The sequence below is a fragment of the Hordeum vulgare genome, chromosome 7H, assembly GCF_904849725.1.
Source record: "Hordeum vulgare subsp. vulgare chromosome 7H, MorexV3_pseudomolecules_assembly, whole genome shotgun sequence".
Lineage (NCBI taxonomy): Eukaryota > Viridiplantae > Streptophyta > Magnoliopsida > Poales > Poaceae > Hordeum > Hordeum vulgare.
The window spans coordinates 584,323,937-584,340,828 of NC_058524.1; positions in this window are offsets into that span (position 1 = coordinate 584,323,937).

Here is a 16,892-nt window from a genome sequence, read left to right on the forward strand (position 1 = left end):
TGACTAAACCTCTTCCACGGCCAAAACATGATCGACACCAGAACTGTATGGGTGTTAGATTTATTACAATGTAATTCACATGGTGATGTGAGGGCTAGATTATTGACTCTAGTGCAAGTGGGAGACTGTTGGAATTATGCCCTAGAGGCAATAATAAATGTATAGTTATTATTATAATTCCTGTATCAAGATAATAGTTTATTATCCATGCTATAATTGTATTGAATGAAGACTCATTTACATGTGTGGATACATAGACAAAACACCGTCCCTAGCATGCCTCTAGTTGGCTAGCCAGTTGATCAATGATAGTCAGTGTCTTCTGATTATGTACAAGGTGTTGTTGCTTGATAACTGGATCACGTCATTGGGAGAATCACGTGATGGACTAGACCCAAACTAATAGACGTACCATGTTGATCGTGTCATTTTGTTGCTACTGTTTTCTGCGTGTCAAGTATTTATTCCTATGACCATGAGATCATATAACTCACTGACACCGGAGGAATGCTTTGTGTGTATCAAACGTCCCAACGTAACTGGGTGACTATAAAGATGCTCTACAGGTATCTCCGAAGGTGTTAGTTGAGTTAGTATGGATCAAGACTGGGATTTGCCACTCCGTGTGACGGAGAGGTATCTCGGGGCCCACTCGGTAATACAACATCACACACAAGCCTTGCAAGCAATGTAACTTAGTGTAAGTTGCGGGATCTTGTATTACGGAACGAGTAAAGAGACTTGTCGGTAAACGAGAAAATAGGTATGCGGATACCGACGATCGAATCTCGGGCAAGTAACATACCGAAGGACAAAGGGAATGACATACGGGATTATACGAATCCTTGGCACTGAGGTTCAAACGATAAGATCTTCGTAGAATATGTAGGATCCAATATGGGCATCCAGGTCCTGCTATTGGATATTGACCGAGGAGTCTCTCGGGTCATGTCTACATAGTTCTCGAACCCGCAGGGTCTGCACACTTAAGGTTCGACGTTGTTTTATGCGTATTTGAGTTATATGGTTGGTTACCGAATGTTGTTCGGAGTCCCGGATGAGATCACGGACATCACGAGGGTTTCCGGAATGGTCCGGAAACGAAGATTGATATATAGGATGACCTCATTTGATTACCGGAAGGTTTTCGGAGTTACCGGGAATGTACCGGGAATGACGAATGGGTTCCGGGAGTTCACCGGGGGGGCAACCCACCCCGGGGAAGCCCATAGGCTTTGGGGAGACACACCAGCCCTTAGTGGGCTGGTGGGACAGCCCCAAGGGGGCCTATGCGCCAAGAAAAGGAAATCAAAGGAAAAGAAAAAAAAAAGAGGGAGGAAGTGGGAAGGGAGGGGGACTCCTCCCACCAAACCAAGTCCAACTCGGTTTGGGGGGGGAGTCCTCCCCCCCTTGGCTCGGCCGACCCCTTGAGGGTCCCTTGGACCCCAAGGCAAGGTCCCCCTCCCTCCTCCTATATATATGGAGCTTTTAGGGTAGATTTGAGACGACTTTCTCACGGCTGCCCGACCACATACCTCCATAGTTTTTCCTCTAGATCGCGTTTCTGCGGAGCTCGGGCGGAGCCCTGCTGAGACAAGGTCATCACCAACCTCCGGAGCACCGTCACGCTGCCGGAGAACTCTTCTACCTCTCCGTCTCTCTTGCTGGATCAAGAAGGCCGAGATCATCGTCGAGCTGTACGTGTGCTGAACGCGGAGGTGCCGTCCGTTCGGTACTAGATCGTGGGACTGATCGCGGGATTGTTCGCGGGGCGGATCGAGGGACGTGAGGACGTTCCACTACATCAACCGCGTTCTCTAACGCTTCTGCTGTACGATCTACAAGGGTATGTAGATCACTCATCCCCTCTCGTAGATGGACATCACCATGATAGGTCTTCGTGCGCGTAGGAAAATTTTTGTTTCCCATGCGATGTTCCCCAACACCGTCTGCATCAGACGTGAAGAAGACAAGGGCTTCTGAGAAGGAAGCCAAAAAGAGAAAGGCCTCCTCAGCAGAAGAAAACACTGAGGCCAAGCGCCACAAAGTACTTGAAGAAAATGCTCCGCTGGACCCTGTGCCCCTCAACATCGCTCCATCTTATGAAATGGTCACCTTTGAAGACCGGGAGAAAGGGCCAGATGAGGAAATGAAGGATGCTGCATCTGAGGAACATACTGACAAAGAAATTCGTATTGACGACAGTCCTCAGCCCTTCATTCCTCAAGAAGACACTGCACAAGGATCAGCTGCACCAGCTGATGAAACTGTCTTTCTCACCAAGCAAGCTGAGGAAGAGCAAAGTGAAATTCCTCAAGCTGATGAAATTCAAAGTCGTGAGAAAAATCCTCAAGTTGAGGATCAGGCTGACCCAACTCCTCCTTCTGAGCAAGATCTTCACACTGAGGCTTAGAATGAACCTATTCCTTCTCCGGAGCAGAACCCTCAACAGGATGCTCCAGTTGATGAAATTCCTCAGCCTGAAGCCCAAGCTGATGAAATTCCTCACCCTGAGGACAATGCTGAGGAAAATGCACCAAACCAAGACAATGCTTTCATCGTGCTCAATCCAGAGACTGCAATTGTTGTCTCCCCTCCAGCTCCACAGCAAAATCTTCAGCCAATGCAGCGTCAGTCATTCTCCAAGCGACCCAAGTTTCAAAAGGAGAACTTCTTTGAAGAACGCATGTACTTCATTGGAGAAAATCCCTATGACAAGCCTCAAATCAGACATCTGAAGTTTTGGACGAGGACACAGCTGAATTACTATGCCTCTGTGTTGTGTGGAAGAAATAAGATATTCCAGCACAGGCATATTCCTCATGTTAAACTTGAAGAAATACCATGCCTGGCTCCAGTCCTCAATGTCCTTCATGAAGCTGGACTACTACCAATGTGCTCAGACATCTCTGATTGGAACAGTGAGCTCATTCTTCAGTTTTATGCCACTCTTCACATATCTGGCGATCCTGAAGACATTAACACCTGGGTGTTTGACTGGATGACGCAAAACACTCACTACAAAGCTCCTGCTACTGAGCTACTGCGTGAATTGCCAGTATCAATTCCCTCAGAGGAGGCTGTGAAGCTTTATGGTGAGCGTGAGCTTCCCAACGGGATGATGGAAGTCCTCATGAAGCCTTTGGCTAAAGGGCAACCACCGAGAAAAACCTTCCTCGTCCACGAGCTCAAATATACACCAAGGTCTGTTTACAGAATCCTCTGCAGTGTTCTTGCGCCGATCAAAGGCCATGATGATGAAGAAGATGTTGTAGGCCTCATGAAGAATATCCTCTTCAACATCATTCATGGTATTCCTATCAACATCCATGATTTCTTCTTGAGGACTTTGGCCGGCAATGCCATGTGTCCATTTGATCACAAGATATATGCCCCATGGATAATGAGATTCATCAGGACAAGGACAGGCATCAACTTCCACGCTGATTTCAACAACCATGTTGGTTATATGCCTCCTATCAGAGTCAACAAGAAGACTTTCGAGCCAGTTGAAGGAAAAGGCAAGCCAGTTATTGATGAAGGTCGTAGGCCCCTTGATGGCCAGTTTAGAGAGCCGGAAGCATATTCTTCATGGGATGATACTGAGACTCACCCTCAAAGCCATGTTGCTCCTCGCGTGCTGAATACAAGAGAGCTTCTCCTCAGTCTTCACCAGAAGGTGGATCGCAATCACAAGTGGGTCCAACGCCAGTTTGGCGCCATTGTGAAAACCCTCACTGAAACACAGAACTCTGTGAAGCTTAACCATCACTATCTGCATGAGGTTTTTGATCGCACATGGGCTACACTTGCTCATCTGAAGACTCAAACAGAACTTGAAGAATTGGAGTTCGAGCGTGACTTTGACTGGTCGTGGCCACCCAAGAAGAAGTTCAAGCCAATTCCAGTTCCTCACCTTGAAGACACCTCCTTTTCTTCATTCCGCACTGCTGAATCGGATGAAGAACATCACGACACTGCCACCGGTCCAAGGAAGAAGACTACTCCCAAGAAGCACCACGCATCTTCATCAACCGCCAAGAAGTGAAGTCTTCACGGGCGTTAGTCCTCAGTTTGTCCCTTTTTGTCACTTGATGACAAAGGGGGAGAAACTTGAGATTTAGTCTTCAAGCGGGATATTTTGGGGCTTATGAACTATATTTAAGTTACAAACTCTTGGCTCTTCTGAAGTTTTTATGTAATGAGTTGTAACTTAAGCCCGGTGGTACTCTGACGCTTTTGAACGTTTTTCTTCGCATGCTTATTCCTCAAATTTGTAATGCACGCAAGCTGAAATTCGTCAGATACCATTTGTCATCATGCATCCTCAATTTCTTCATACTATATGTCATATGTATGCATGCAAGGCACGGCAGGACAATTCACGCAATCAAAACTACACATTAGGTGAAGCTCAATATGCACGAGTTGCATATTGACGAAACTCCACGTTCGTTATTTAGTTCACTCCCGGTTATTTACACGGCAATATTAATGTTGTTAAATATGCACGAGGTGAAGCGGAAATTAAACTACCTATATAAGCATTTTAAGTGAGGTCGGAAATGACATATAGCACCTCCGAGACGACCTCACATGTTAATTTACAATTCTGTCCAGATCTGAACTAATGCATTTAATTAGTTGTTAAACAGCAAAACAAATAGGTTCACGTGATTCTACGCGTCAAGGCAAGCAATCTACACGTAAAGAACATCTCCAACGGAGCTACGGATCAAAAGATACAAGCACCGCAAGATATGATGGCATGAATGCGATATGTGTGCAACGGCGGCTACGAGCACTTCAACACATTCAAACAACAAGAGAAAGTGAAACTACACGAGATTCTAAGCAAGTTTCATGTAGGACACGATCAAAACGGAGCTACGGTTCGAAAACTACGAGCAAAACAAGAAAACGCTACAATCTGCCAAGAACAGCCACATAGCACTTTCTACGCCTCACAACTTCGGCTACCAAACTCCGATAAGCTCAAGCAAGGCATGGCACGGAAGAGGGCAAGAAGCACTACTACGAACAACGAACAACAACTAGCATGGCAGCAAGGAGCACTAGGAAAAGAAGGCACAAAAATGGCATCTCACGCACTATTTCAGACTTAGTGAAAATATCACCTCCTGAAAGTGCAGTTTTCAGCCTGAAGCAATACTGACAGCAGCAAAGCCCTAAGCTACAGGTCTCCAAACGGCATGAAACTTAACATCATGCTAGAGAAACATAAGGGGAACAATTAACTCCATTGGACCAACCTCAAAAGAGCTACAGATCACAAGATGCAAGCAAGACAAGGCAGCAACAGAATAATAACAGATTCCAGACTTAGAAATATTTCAGCTCCTCTGAAACAGCACTATTCAAGAAACTCGAGGGCAGTCAAACAACGCCTAAACATGCATTTCTATTGCAACCAAAAATACCAGAGGCTATACAAAACATCCAAGATCAGATCACTAGTTGACAACTAATTCAAACGAGGCCCGGAATAAAACCTACGGATTAAACAAAAGGGCTTCACGACAAAATATCTCGCGAACCAACTTCCTCAAAAGCTAAAACTAATTGCACAGAAAAATCCATGGGATTTTTCTACCCCGGAAACATATATAATATGTGGGGTTTGCAACACGAAATAACGCCACACAATAATGCGAGATAATACCTCTAAACGGGAAAATAAACTACCGGCAAAACCCTACACGGAAAAATACGAGTGACCGCTCTAAAATACGTAGAAACATGGTCCCTAAAACATGGACATTAAATCTATGGAATACGGGCAACCCGGATACACACGAAAAATAACTACGGATCGGAACCTATTTAAACAGCACGTAAAACGAGGCATTAGGCACTCTAGACAGCGTTAAATAAATATGCATGTTGGATAAACGTGTTCTACTCGCGGAGCTACCCCAAAACGATATATAACACGTCCCGAACCGGCTTACGGTTTAAAAGTTACGGGGGTTTAAATATCGTCTAATTTTCCTGAGAATACTAAATCGCCAGAAATAAAAAAAAACCTCTCGGGCTGAATCTGAAGCTAAATGGGCCTACAGTGCATGGGCGTTACAAAACCAAATCTCGCTCAGGCGCACGTTAGAGGTGTCAAGGGGTTTGCTCACCTTGGGCCAAATCAGACCGGCCTGGAGGAGTGGGCCGAGGAAGCTGCAGGCCTGGCTCGGGCGCTCGGCCGAGGCGAGGCGGGACCGCGCCGGCTGCCGGGAAGCTGGGCCAGCGGGGCCCACGCGCGGGTCAACGGCGCGGCTCTGGGACGAGCGGGCGCAACGCCCCGTCGTGCTGCTCCCGACCGGGAGCAATCTGGCGGCGGCGGGAGGATGGAGCGGGCCGCGGGGACCCGAGGGGCGGCGGGACCGGCCGGATCTGGAGGGACCCGGGCACGGGAACCCCAGTCCCGGCGGCGGCGGCGAGCTTCGGGCAGAGGACGGCGGCCGGCGCGAATATGGCAGAGGGCGGCGGGGTCCGAGGGCGGCGCTGGCGACGGGGCGCTGCAGGGAGGCGGCGCTGGCGGCGGCGCGGCAGCGCAGGGCGGCGGCGGCTGGCGGCGGCGGCCTCGGGCGCGTGGGGCGAGGGCGGCCATGGGAGGAGCTCGGGCAGATCGGGGCAGACCGGGGCGGCGGCGGCTCGGGCCGAGATGGGCTCGGGCGGGCCGCGCGCGGGCCTAGCGGGCCGGCGGCTGGAGGAGGGAGACAGGTGGGAGGAGAGAGGCTAGGGTTTGGTGGGGCGGCGCGGAAAACGAGGAGGGATTAGGGGGCGCCCAAAATAGGCAGGGAGGGGGGCTTAAATAGGGAAATGGGCTAGGGTGCAGGGTTTCTGGGGGTTTTTCGACCCCCCGGACGCGTTCGTGCGGTCCGATCGGAGAGGCGGGTTAGGTTTAGGTGTGTAGAGTGGCGTTGGCTAAGATGAGAGGGAAGTGGTGCGGCGCGGCATCGACTTTTAAAACACCGACAGTCGTCCGACGAATAACCGAAGACGGTGCCCCTACGGTCGACCGTTCGGGTACCAGACGGTCTCCGATCACGACGAAATTCGACAGGCGGCCTAGCTACATCTAATCGCGACCACGTGCCAAGTTTCACCTCGATCAGAGAGAGTTTTAAACGCGCTTTTCAAACAGGGTTTCGACGGTGCTGCGGGCGCGTGCGTGTGCGATCGGGCTCAGAACGAACAACGACGAGAACCGGCAACTACTAACGAAAGCAAGTTTGAAAACGGGCGGCAACGGAGATGCCGATGCAATGCAGATGATGCGCATGATGCGATGATGATGCGGCAACTGAAAATACGCACACGACGAAAACGGAAAGAAAAGGGGAAGCTTCTGGAACGTCGGTCTCGGGCTGTCACACGAACGTCGTAATCGTACTTTGTTAGAGATGGTGCGATCTATGATGTCTCTTACTGATTTGCCGTTATCGTTTTGGGGTTATGCATTAGAAACAGCTGCATTCACTTTAAATAGGGCACCATCAAAATCCGTTGAGACGACACCATACGAACTGTGGTATGGCAAAAGGCCAAAGTTGTCGTTTCTTAAAGTTTGGGGATGTGATGCTTATGTCAAAAAGCTTCAGCCTGAAAAGCTGGAACCCAAAGCGGAAAAATGCGTCTTCATAGGTTACCCAAAAGAGACAGTTGGGTACACCTTCTATCTCAAATCCGAGGGCAAAGTGTTTGTTGCTAAGAACGGAACTTTTCTCGAGAAGGAGTTTCTCTCGAGAGAATTGAGTGGGAGGAAGATAGAACTTGACAAGGTTGTCGAACCTCTCATCCCTCTGGATGGTGGCGCAGGGCAAGGGGAAACCTCTGTCATTGCGACGCCGGTTGAGGAGGAAGTTAATGATGATGATCATGAAACTCCAGTTCAAGTTTCTGTTGAACCACGCAGGTCGACGAGATCACGCACTGCTCCAGAGTGGTACGGTAATCCCGTCTTATCAATCATGTTGTTAGACAACAATGAACCTGCAAATTATGAAGAAGCAATGGTGGGCCCAGATTCCAACAAATGGCTAGAAGCCATGAAATCCGAGATAGGATCCATGTATGAGAACAAAGTGTGGACTTTGGAGATACTACCTGAGGGCCGCAAGGCTATTCAAAACAAATGGATCTTTAAGAAGAAGACGGACGCTGACGGTAATGTGACCGTTTATAAAGCTCGACTTGTGGCAAAGGGTTTTTCACAAGTTCCAGGAGTTGACTATGATGAGACCTTCTCACCCGTAGCGATGCTTAAGTCCGTCAGAATCATGTTAGCAATAGCTGCATTTTTCGATTATGAAATCTGGCAGATGGATGTCAAAACGGCGTTCCTTAACGGTTTCCTTAAGGAAGAGTTGTATATGATACAACCCGAAGGTTTTGTCGATCCTAAAAATGCTGACAAGGTGTGCAAGCTCCAGCGATCCATTTATGGACTGGTGCAAGCATCTCGGAGTTGGAACAAACGCTTTGATGAGGTGATCAAAGCATTTGGGTTTATACAAGTGGTTGGAGAATCTTGTATTTACAAGAAAGTGAGTGGGAGCTCTGTGGCGTTTCTAATATTATATGTGGATGACATATTACTGATTGGGAACAACGTAGAGCTTTTGGAGAGCATAAAAGGTTACTTGAATAAAAGTTTCTCTATGAAGGACCTAGGAGAAGCTGCTTACATTCTAGGCATTAAGATCTATAGGGATAGATCAAAACGCCTGATAGGACTTTCACAAAGCACATACCTTGATAAAGTTTTGAAGAGGTTCAAAATGGAACAGTCCAAGAAGGGGTTCTTGCCAGTTTTACAAGGTACGAGATTGAGTAAGACTCAGTGCCCAGCAACTGATGAAGATAGAGAGCATATGCGCTCCGTACCCTATGCTTCAGCCATAGGTTCTATCATGTATGCGATGTTGTGCACTAGACCGGATGTTAGCCTGGCCATAAGTATGGCAGGTAGGTTCCAGAGTAATCCAGGAGTGGATCACTGGACAGCGGTTAAGAATATCCTGAAGTACCTGAAAAGGACTAAGGAGATGTTTCTCGTGTATGGAGGTGACGAAGAGCTCGCCGTAAAAGGTTACGTCGATGCAAGCTTTGACACAGATCCGGACGACTCTAAGTCGCAAACCGGATACGTATTTATTCTTAATGGGGGTGCAGTAAGCTGGTGCAGTTCCAAGCAAAGCGTCGTAGCAGATTCTACATGTGAAGCGGAGTACATGGCTGCCTCGGAGGCGGCTAAGGAGGGTGTCTGGATGAAGCAGTTCATGACGGATCTTGGAGTGGTGCCAAGTGCACTGGATCCAATAACCTTGTTCTGTGACAACACTGGTGCCATTGCTCTGGCAAAGGAACCAAGGTTTCACAAGAAGACCAGACACATCAAACGACGCTTCAACCTCATCCGCGACTACGTCGAGGAGGAGGACGTAAATATATGCAAGGTGCACACGGATCTGAATGTAGCAAACCCGCTGACTAAACCTCTTCCACGGCCAAAACATGATCGACACCAGAACTGTATGGGTGTTAGATTTATTACAATGTAATTCACATGGTGATGTGAGGGCTAGATTATTGACTCTAGTGCAAGTGGGAGACTGTTGGAATTATGCCCTAGAGGCAATAATAAATGTATAGTTATTATTATAATTCCTGTATCAAGATAATAGTTTATTATCCATGCTATAATTGTATTGAATGAAGACTCATTTACATGTGTGGATACATAGACAAAACACCGTCCCTAGCATGCCTCTAGTTGGCTAGCCAGTTGATCAATGATAGTCAGTGTCTTCTGATTATGTACAAGGTGTTGTTGCTTGATAACTGGATCACGTCATTGGGAGAATCACGTGATGGACTAGACCCAAACTAATAGACGTACCATGTTGATCGTGTCATTTTGTTGCTACTGTTTTCTGCGTGTCAAGTATTTATTCCTATGACCATGAGATCATATAACTCACTGACACCGGAGGAATGCTTTGTGTGTATCAAACGTCGCAACGTAACTGGGTGACTATAAAGATGCTCTACAGGTATCTCCGAAGGTGTTAGTTGAGTTAGTATGGATCAAGACTGGGATTTGTCACTCCGTGTGACGGAGAGGTATCTCGGGGCCCACTCGGTAATACAACATCACACACAAGCCTTGCAAGCAATGTAACTTAGTGTAAGTTGCGGGATCTTGTATTACGGAACGAGTAAAGAGACTTGTCGGTAAACGAGAAAATAGGTATGCGGATACCGACGATCGAATCTCGGGCAAGTAACATACCGAAGGACAAAGGGAATGACATACGGGATTATACGAATCCTTGGCACTGAGGTTCAAACGATAAGATCTTCGTAGAATATGTAGGATCCAATATGGGCATCCAGGTCCCGCTATTGGATATTGACCGAGGAGTCTCTCGGGTCATGTCTACATAGTTCTCGAACCCGCAGGGTCTGCACACTTAAGGTTCGACGTTGTTTTATGCGTATTTGAGTTATATGGTTGGTTACCGAATGTTGTTCGGAGTCCCGGATGAGATCACGGACATCACGAGGGTTTCCGGAATGGTCCGGAAACGAAGATTGATATATAGGATGACCTCATTTGATTACCGGAAGGTTTTCGGAGTTACCGGGAATGTACCGGGAATGACGAATGGGTTCCGGGAGTTCACCGGGGGGGGCAACCCACCCCGGGGAAGCCCATAGGCTTTGGGGAAACACACCAGCCCTTAGTGGGCTGGTGGGACAGCCCCAAGGGGGCCTATGCGCCAAGAAAAGGAAATCAAAGGAAAAGAAAAAAAAAAAGAGGGAGGAAGTGGGAAGGGAGGGGGACTCCTCCCACCAAACCAAGTCCAACTCGGTTTGGGGGGGGAGTCCTCCCCCCCTTGGCTCGGCCGACCCCTTGAGGGTCCCTTGGACCCCAAGGCAAGGTCCCCCTCCCTCCTCCTATATATATGGAGCTTTTAGGGTAGATTTGAGACGACTTTCTCACGGCTGCCCGACCACATACCTCCATAGTTTTTCCTCTAGATCGCGTTTCTGCGGAGCTCGGGCGGAGCCCTGCTGAGACAAGGTCATCACCAACCTCCGGAGCACCGTCACGCTGCCGGAGAACTCTTCTACCTCTCCGTCTCTCTTGCTGGATCAAGAAGGCCGAGATCATCGTCGAGCTGTACGTGTGCTGAACGCGGAGGTGCCGTCCGTTCGGTACTAGATCGTGGGACTGATCGCGGGATTGTTCGCGGGGCGGATCGAGGGACGTGAGGACGTTCCACTACATCAACCGCGTTCTCTAACGCTTCTGCTGTACGATCTACAAGGGTATGTAGATCACTCATCCCCTCTCGTAGATGGACATCACCATGATAGGTCTTCGTGCGCGTAGGAAAATTTTTGTTTCCCATGCGATGTTCCCCAACACCGTCTGCATCAGACGTGAAGAAGACAAGGGCTTCTGAGAAGGAAGCCAAAAAGAGAAAGGCCTCCTCAGCAGAAGAAAACACTGAGGCCAAGCGCCACAAAGTACTTGAAGAAAATGCTCCGCTGGACCCTGTGCCCCTCAACATCGCTCCATCTTATGAAATGGTCACCTTTGAAGACCGGGAGAAAGGGCCAGATGAGGAAATGAAGGATGCTGCATCTGAGGAACATACTGACAAAGAAATTCGTATTGACGACAGTCCTCAGCCCTTCATTCCTCAAGAAGACACTGCACAAGGATCAGCTGCACCAGCTGATGAAACTGTCTTTCTCACCAAGCAAGCTGAGGAAGAGCAAAGTGAAATTCCTCAAGCTGATGAAATTCAAAGTCGTGAGAAAAATCCTCAAGTTGAGGATCAGGCTGACCCAACTCCTCCTTCTGAGCAAGATCTTCACACTGAGGCTTAGAATGAACCTATTCCTTCTCCGGAGCAGAACCCTCAACAGGATGCTCCAGTTGATGAAATTCCTCAGCCTGAAGCCCAAGCTGATGAAATTCCTCACCCTGAGGACAATGCTGAGGAAAATGCACCAAACCAAGACAATGCTTTCATCGTGCTCAATCCAGAGACTGCAATTGTTGTCTCCCCTCCAGCTCCACAGCAAAATCTTCAGCCAATGCAGCGTCAGTCATTCTCCAAGCGACCCAAGTTTCAAAAGGAGAACTTCTTTGAAGAACGCATGTACTTCATTGGAGAAAATCCCTATGACAAGCCTCAAATCAGACATCTGAAGTTTTGGACGAGGACACAGCTGAATTACTATGCCTCTGTGTTGTGTGGAAGAAATAAGATATTCCAGCACAGGCATATTCCTCATGTTAAACTTGAAGAAATACCATGCCTGGCTCCAGTCCTCAATGTCCTTCATGAAGCTGGACTACTACCAATGTGCTCAGACATCTCTGATTGGAACAGTGAGCTCATTCTTCAGTTTTATGCCACTCTTCACATATCTGGCGATCCTGAAGACATTAACACCTGGGTGTTTGACTGGATGACGCAAAACACTCACTACAAAGCTCCTGCTACTGAGCTACTGCGTGAATTGCCAGTATCAATTCCCTCAGAGGAGGCTGTGAAGCTTTATGGTGAGCGTGAGCTGCCCAACGGGATGATGGAAGTCCTCATGAAGCCTTTGGCTAAAGGGCAACCACCGAGAAAAACCTTCCTCGTCCACGAGCTCAAATATACACCAAGGTCTGTTTACAGAATCCTCTGCAGTGTTCTTGCGCCGATCAAAGGCCATGATGATGAAGAAGATGTTGTAGGCCTCATGAAGAATATCCTCTTCAACATCATTCATGGTATTCCTATCAACATCCATGATTTCTTCTTGAGGACTTTGGCCGGCAATGCCATGTGTCCATTTGATCACAAGATATATGCCCCATGGATAATGAGATTCATCAGGACAAGGACAGGCATCAACTTCCACGCTGATTTCAACAACCATGTTGGTTATATGCCTCCTATCAGAGTCAACAAGAAGACTTTCGAGCCAGTTGAAGGAAAAGGCAAGCCAGTTATTGATGAAGGTCGTAGGCCCCTTGATGGCCAGTTTAGAGAGCCGGAAGCATATTCTTCATGGGATGATACTGAGACTCACCCTCAAAGCCATGTTGCTCCTCGCGTGCTGAATACAAGAGAGCTTCTCCTCAGTCTTCACCAGAAGGTGGATCGCAATCACAAGTGGGTCCAACGCCAGTTTGGCGCCATTGTGAAAACCCTCACTGAAACACAGAACTCTGTGAAGCTTAACCATCACTATCTGCATGAGGTTTTTGATCGCACATGGGCTACACTTGCTCATCTGAAGACTCAAACAGAACTTGAAGAATTGGAGTTCGAGCGTGACTTTGACTGGTCGTGGCCACCCAAGAAGAAGTTCAAGCCAATTCCAGTTCCTCACCTTGAAGACACCTCCTTTTCTTCATTCCGCACTGCTGAATCGGATGAAGAACATCACGACACTGCCACCGGTCCAAGGAAGAAGACTACTCCCAAGAAGCACCACGCATCTTCATCAACCGCCAAGAAGTGAAGTCTTCACGGGCGTTAGTCCTCAGTTTGTCCCTTTTTGTCACTTGATGACAAAGGGGGAGAAACTTGAGATTTAGTCTTCAAGCGGGATATTTTGGGGCTTATGAACTATATTTAAGTTACAAACTCTTGGCTCTTCTGAAGTTTTTATGTAATGAGTTGTAACTTAAGCCCGGTGGTACTCTGACGCTTTTGAACGTTTTTCTTCGCATGCTTATTCCTCAAATTTGTAATGCACGCATGCTGAAATTCGTCAGATACCATTTGTCATCATGCATCCTCAATTTCTTCATACTATATGTCATATGTATGCATGATTTACAAGACTCAGGGGGAGATCTCCATGATATAAATCATCAATGTGCATTTGCTGTGAAAAGCAAAATCCTCAAGATATGCACATCTTCAGGGGGAGTCTCTCTGAATCTTGATTTCAAATTCCTCAAATGAGTATTTACACTTCATATTTTTATCCCTGTTGAAGACTTAATATAATTGTCATCAACCACCAAAAAGGGGGCAGATTGTAAGTGCATCTAGTGCCCCTTAGTGATTTTGGTTGTTTGAAGACTTATAGGTTAAGTATCTAATGTGTTTATGAGTGTACACAGGATCTATAAGTCACTAAGGAGTTTGAGATATTTGATGAATATCGACCCCTAAAAATGTATATCTTCGGTTGAAGAAATTGGTCTAAAGCTGAAGAATTGAATCGCGAAGAATCTGCGATGAAATTGATATTCCTCATGAAGATATTGATATTGAGGAATTCGGTGTGTCCCGAAGAAAATCATTCTGAACACTTTGAAGAATGAAGATTTACTCTTTCTGTTTTGTTTTCTTCACACTTGAGTAATAGGAACACCGTACTGTTAAAGGGGATCGAAGTTACACTTTGGAATGAATTTCCTCATGATGCTCAACCCAAGCCTAATCCTGCCAAAAGCCTCAAGTGAGGAATACGAGTGACATGAGGACTCTCACAGTTGAGGGTTCCGACCGCTTCGATAGCCACGCCACATCATTGGTCTTATCCACACCAACGGTCATATTATTTAAGAGCATTAGTGTCAAATCATGTCGGGATACTCCCAGGCTATAAATAGCCGCCCCCACAACCATTAGCTGGTTGGCTGCTCCGTTAGAAACTGACACTTGTCATAAGAGCAACCCAATTCCTCAGAGTCTTCGAGAGTAATTCATCAGTGAGGAAATACCCCATACACCGAAACCACAAACCTAGAACCAAGTGATTGAGCATCACTGAAGAAGTTGTTCCTGTGTGGGACTGAAGCCTTTTACCTTTGAGGACTGTGCATCCTCCAGACGGTTAGGCGTCATGGTCTAGAGCAATCCAGCAGTCAATTGTGGATCATCGGGTGACCAAGTTTGTGAGGGTTTGGAAGTCTGCCCTGAAGACTTACCACGAGTGTTGGGCGAGGACTGTGTGTTCTTAGCCCAAGGAGAATACGGTAGGGACTGTGTGTCCCGGGACTGTGTGTCTTTTGGTTTCAATACCAAGCCGCTCCAAACCAGATGTACAACTGTCACAGCAGTTGGAACTGGGTCATCAACTACTGTCTTCGCTGTAAAACGGGTTCTAATTCCTCGACTCCTTACATTCCTCAGATTATGTGTTGATGACTCTCACTGTTACTATTTGAAGAATTTGCTGAAGACTTTCTCTGAAATTCCTCAACCCCAAATTCTTCACGCTAGTTAATCCTCATCTGTTTTCTGCGTGCCTGCTCACTTTGCAATCTGTTTTGACATTCCTCACACTGAAAAAACTGCTATTGTGAAACTTTGCACTTCTGATCCTTTATTGTTTCCGTTGTAAGTTAGACATCAGTGAGGAATTTCCTCAATGATGAAATTCTAAAAATCTCCTATTCACCCCCCTCTAGTCGATATAACACACTTTCACCTTTCTAAACACTTTTTGCCTTCTCTATTGACTTATTTAACCTGCACTCTTGTTTCTTGTCTACCTTCATGTGAAGGAAGTTGGACAATGTGTCCTATGTCTTCTCATATCTAGCAACTTCTTAACTAGTAGCCAATAGACCTCTTAGAATCAATAGATCGGTGAATTCTTTCTCCCGGTAACAAAAATTGCAACCTTTCTGCACAATATTACGCCAGTATTGAGCATACAATGCTTGAAAACACGGAACAACAACCATGTGAGCACCTACTTTGTCCTTTCCACACTTGAAGAAGACTCATCCAGGATGTTTTAACCTCGTGGAGACTCGGCGCAACACCTTCCACCAGCAATCATCGTGTTTTATGAGTGGCAGAAGTGAGCCAATGAATTGCTAGGCAACATTTGAGCCTTGGTGAGCGTGGGGTGAGGACATGAATACATGAGGAGGAGTAGCGAGAGGCGAGCTCCAAGAGGAGGACGACATGTTGGGAGGCTCTGGACATTTCACAAGAGCTCGGGTGGCTACACAGTCTTGTTTCCGATGAAACACGGCTCCATGATGGACCTTCTCATCGATGACCTTGCAAAGACGGGGGGCTAGATGCCTCGATTCCAGTGACGGCGACTGTCGGTGAGCAAATCAAAGTGCGGCAGGAGGTTGGTCGAGGCTCTGGAGTATGAATAAGAGTGTGTGGTTGCTATCATAGTTAACTCCCTCGGCACCGATGTGAATGGGACCGGAGGGAGAGGCCACTATACGAGGTCTCTGGGTCTTCTATTGAGAACTCCTTTGGGTTGCTCGAAACTGAAATCAATGAAGGCTTCTCCTCATAATTTTGATTAGATAAAACAGAAAGGAGTTCAGCTTGATGCGGCTTAACTCCTCAAAATGGGGGAAATAGAAGTAGTTTGGCCACAAATGCCCTCATATGAGCACTCTAGAGCAAGTTCAACTGCCTTGGTCACGGTGGCTTCTTGGAGAGATGAGAGAAGGATTCATGAATGGATGACTAGGCGACCAACCACATTTGGTACCAAGGAAGGCCGGTGGGGTGAGAGCGACAACGGCTAGGGGAAGTGGTCGGGAAAGACAAGATGAGTGGTTGGGACGGTTCGCTTGTGTGAGGGTTGCGATGGCAGTTTGATTGTAATTTTGATTGGAAACAGGAGAAGCTTCCAATATGAATTATTTTCTTTTGTGGGAAGTGCACAATTGGCCAGAATCACCTAGTCATGGGTCTTGGGCCTCTATGGTTTCTTCTTTCGCTAGCCCGGCAACCTCATCCGATGTGGTTCTTTAGACTCCTCTGGTTGATCGGAGTGAGTTGCTTCAAGGTTGACACACACGTATTGAGAGCTTCTTTGAGCTGGCGGACGTTGCTTTGAGTAGGCTCTCCCTTGAGCCG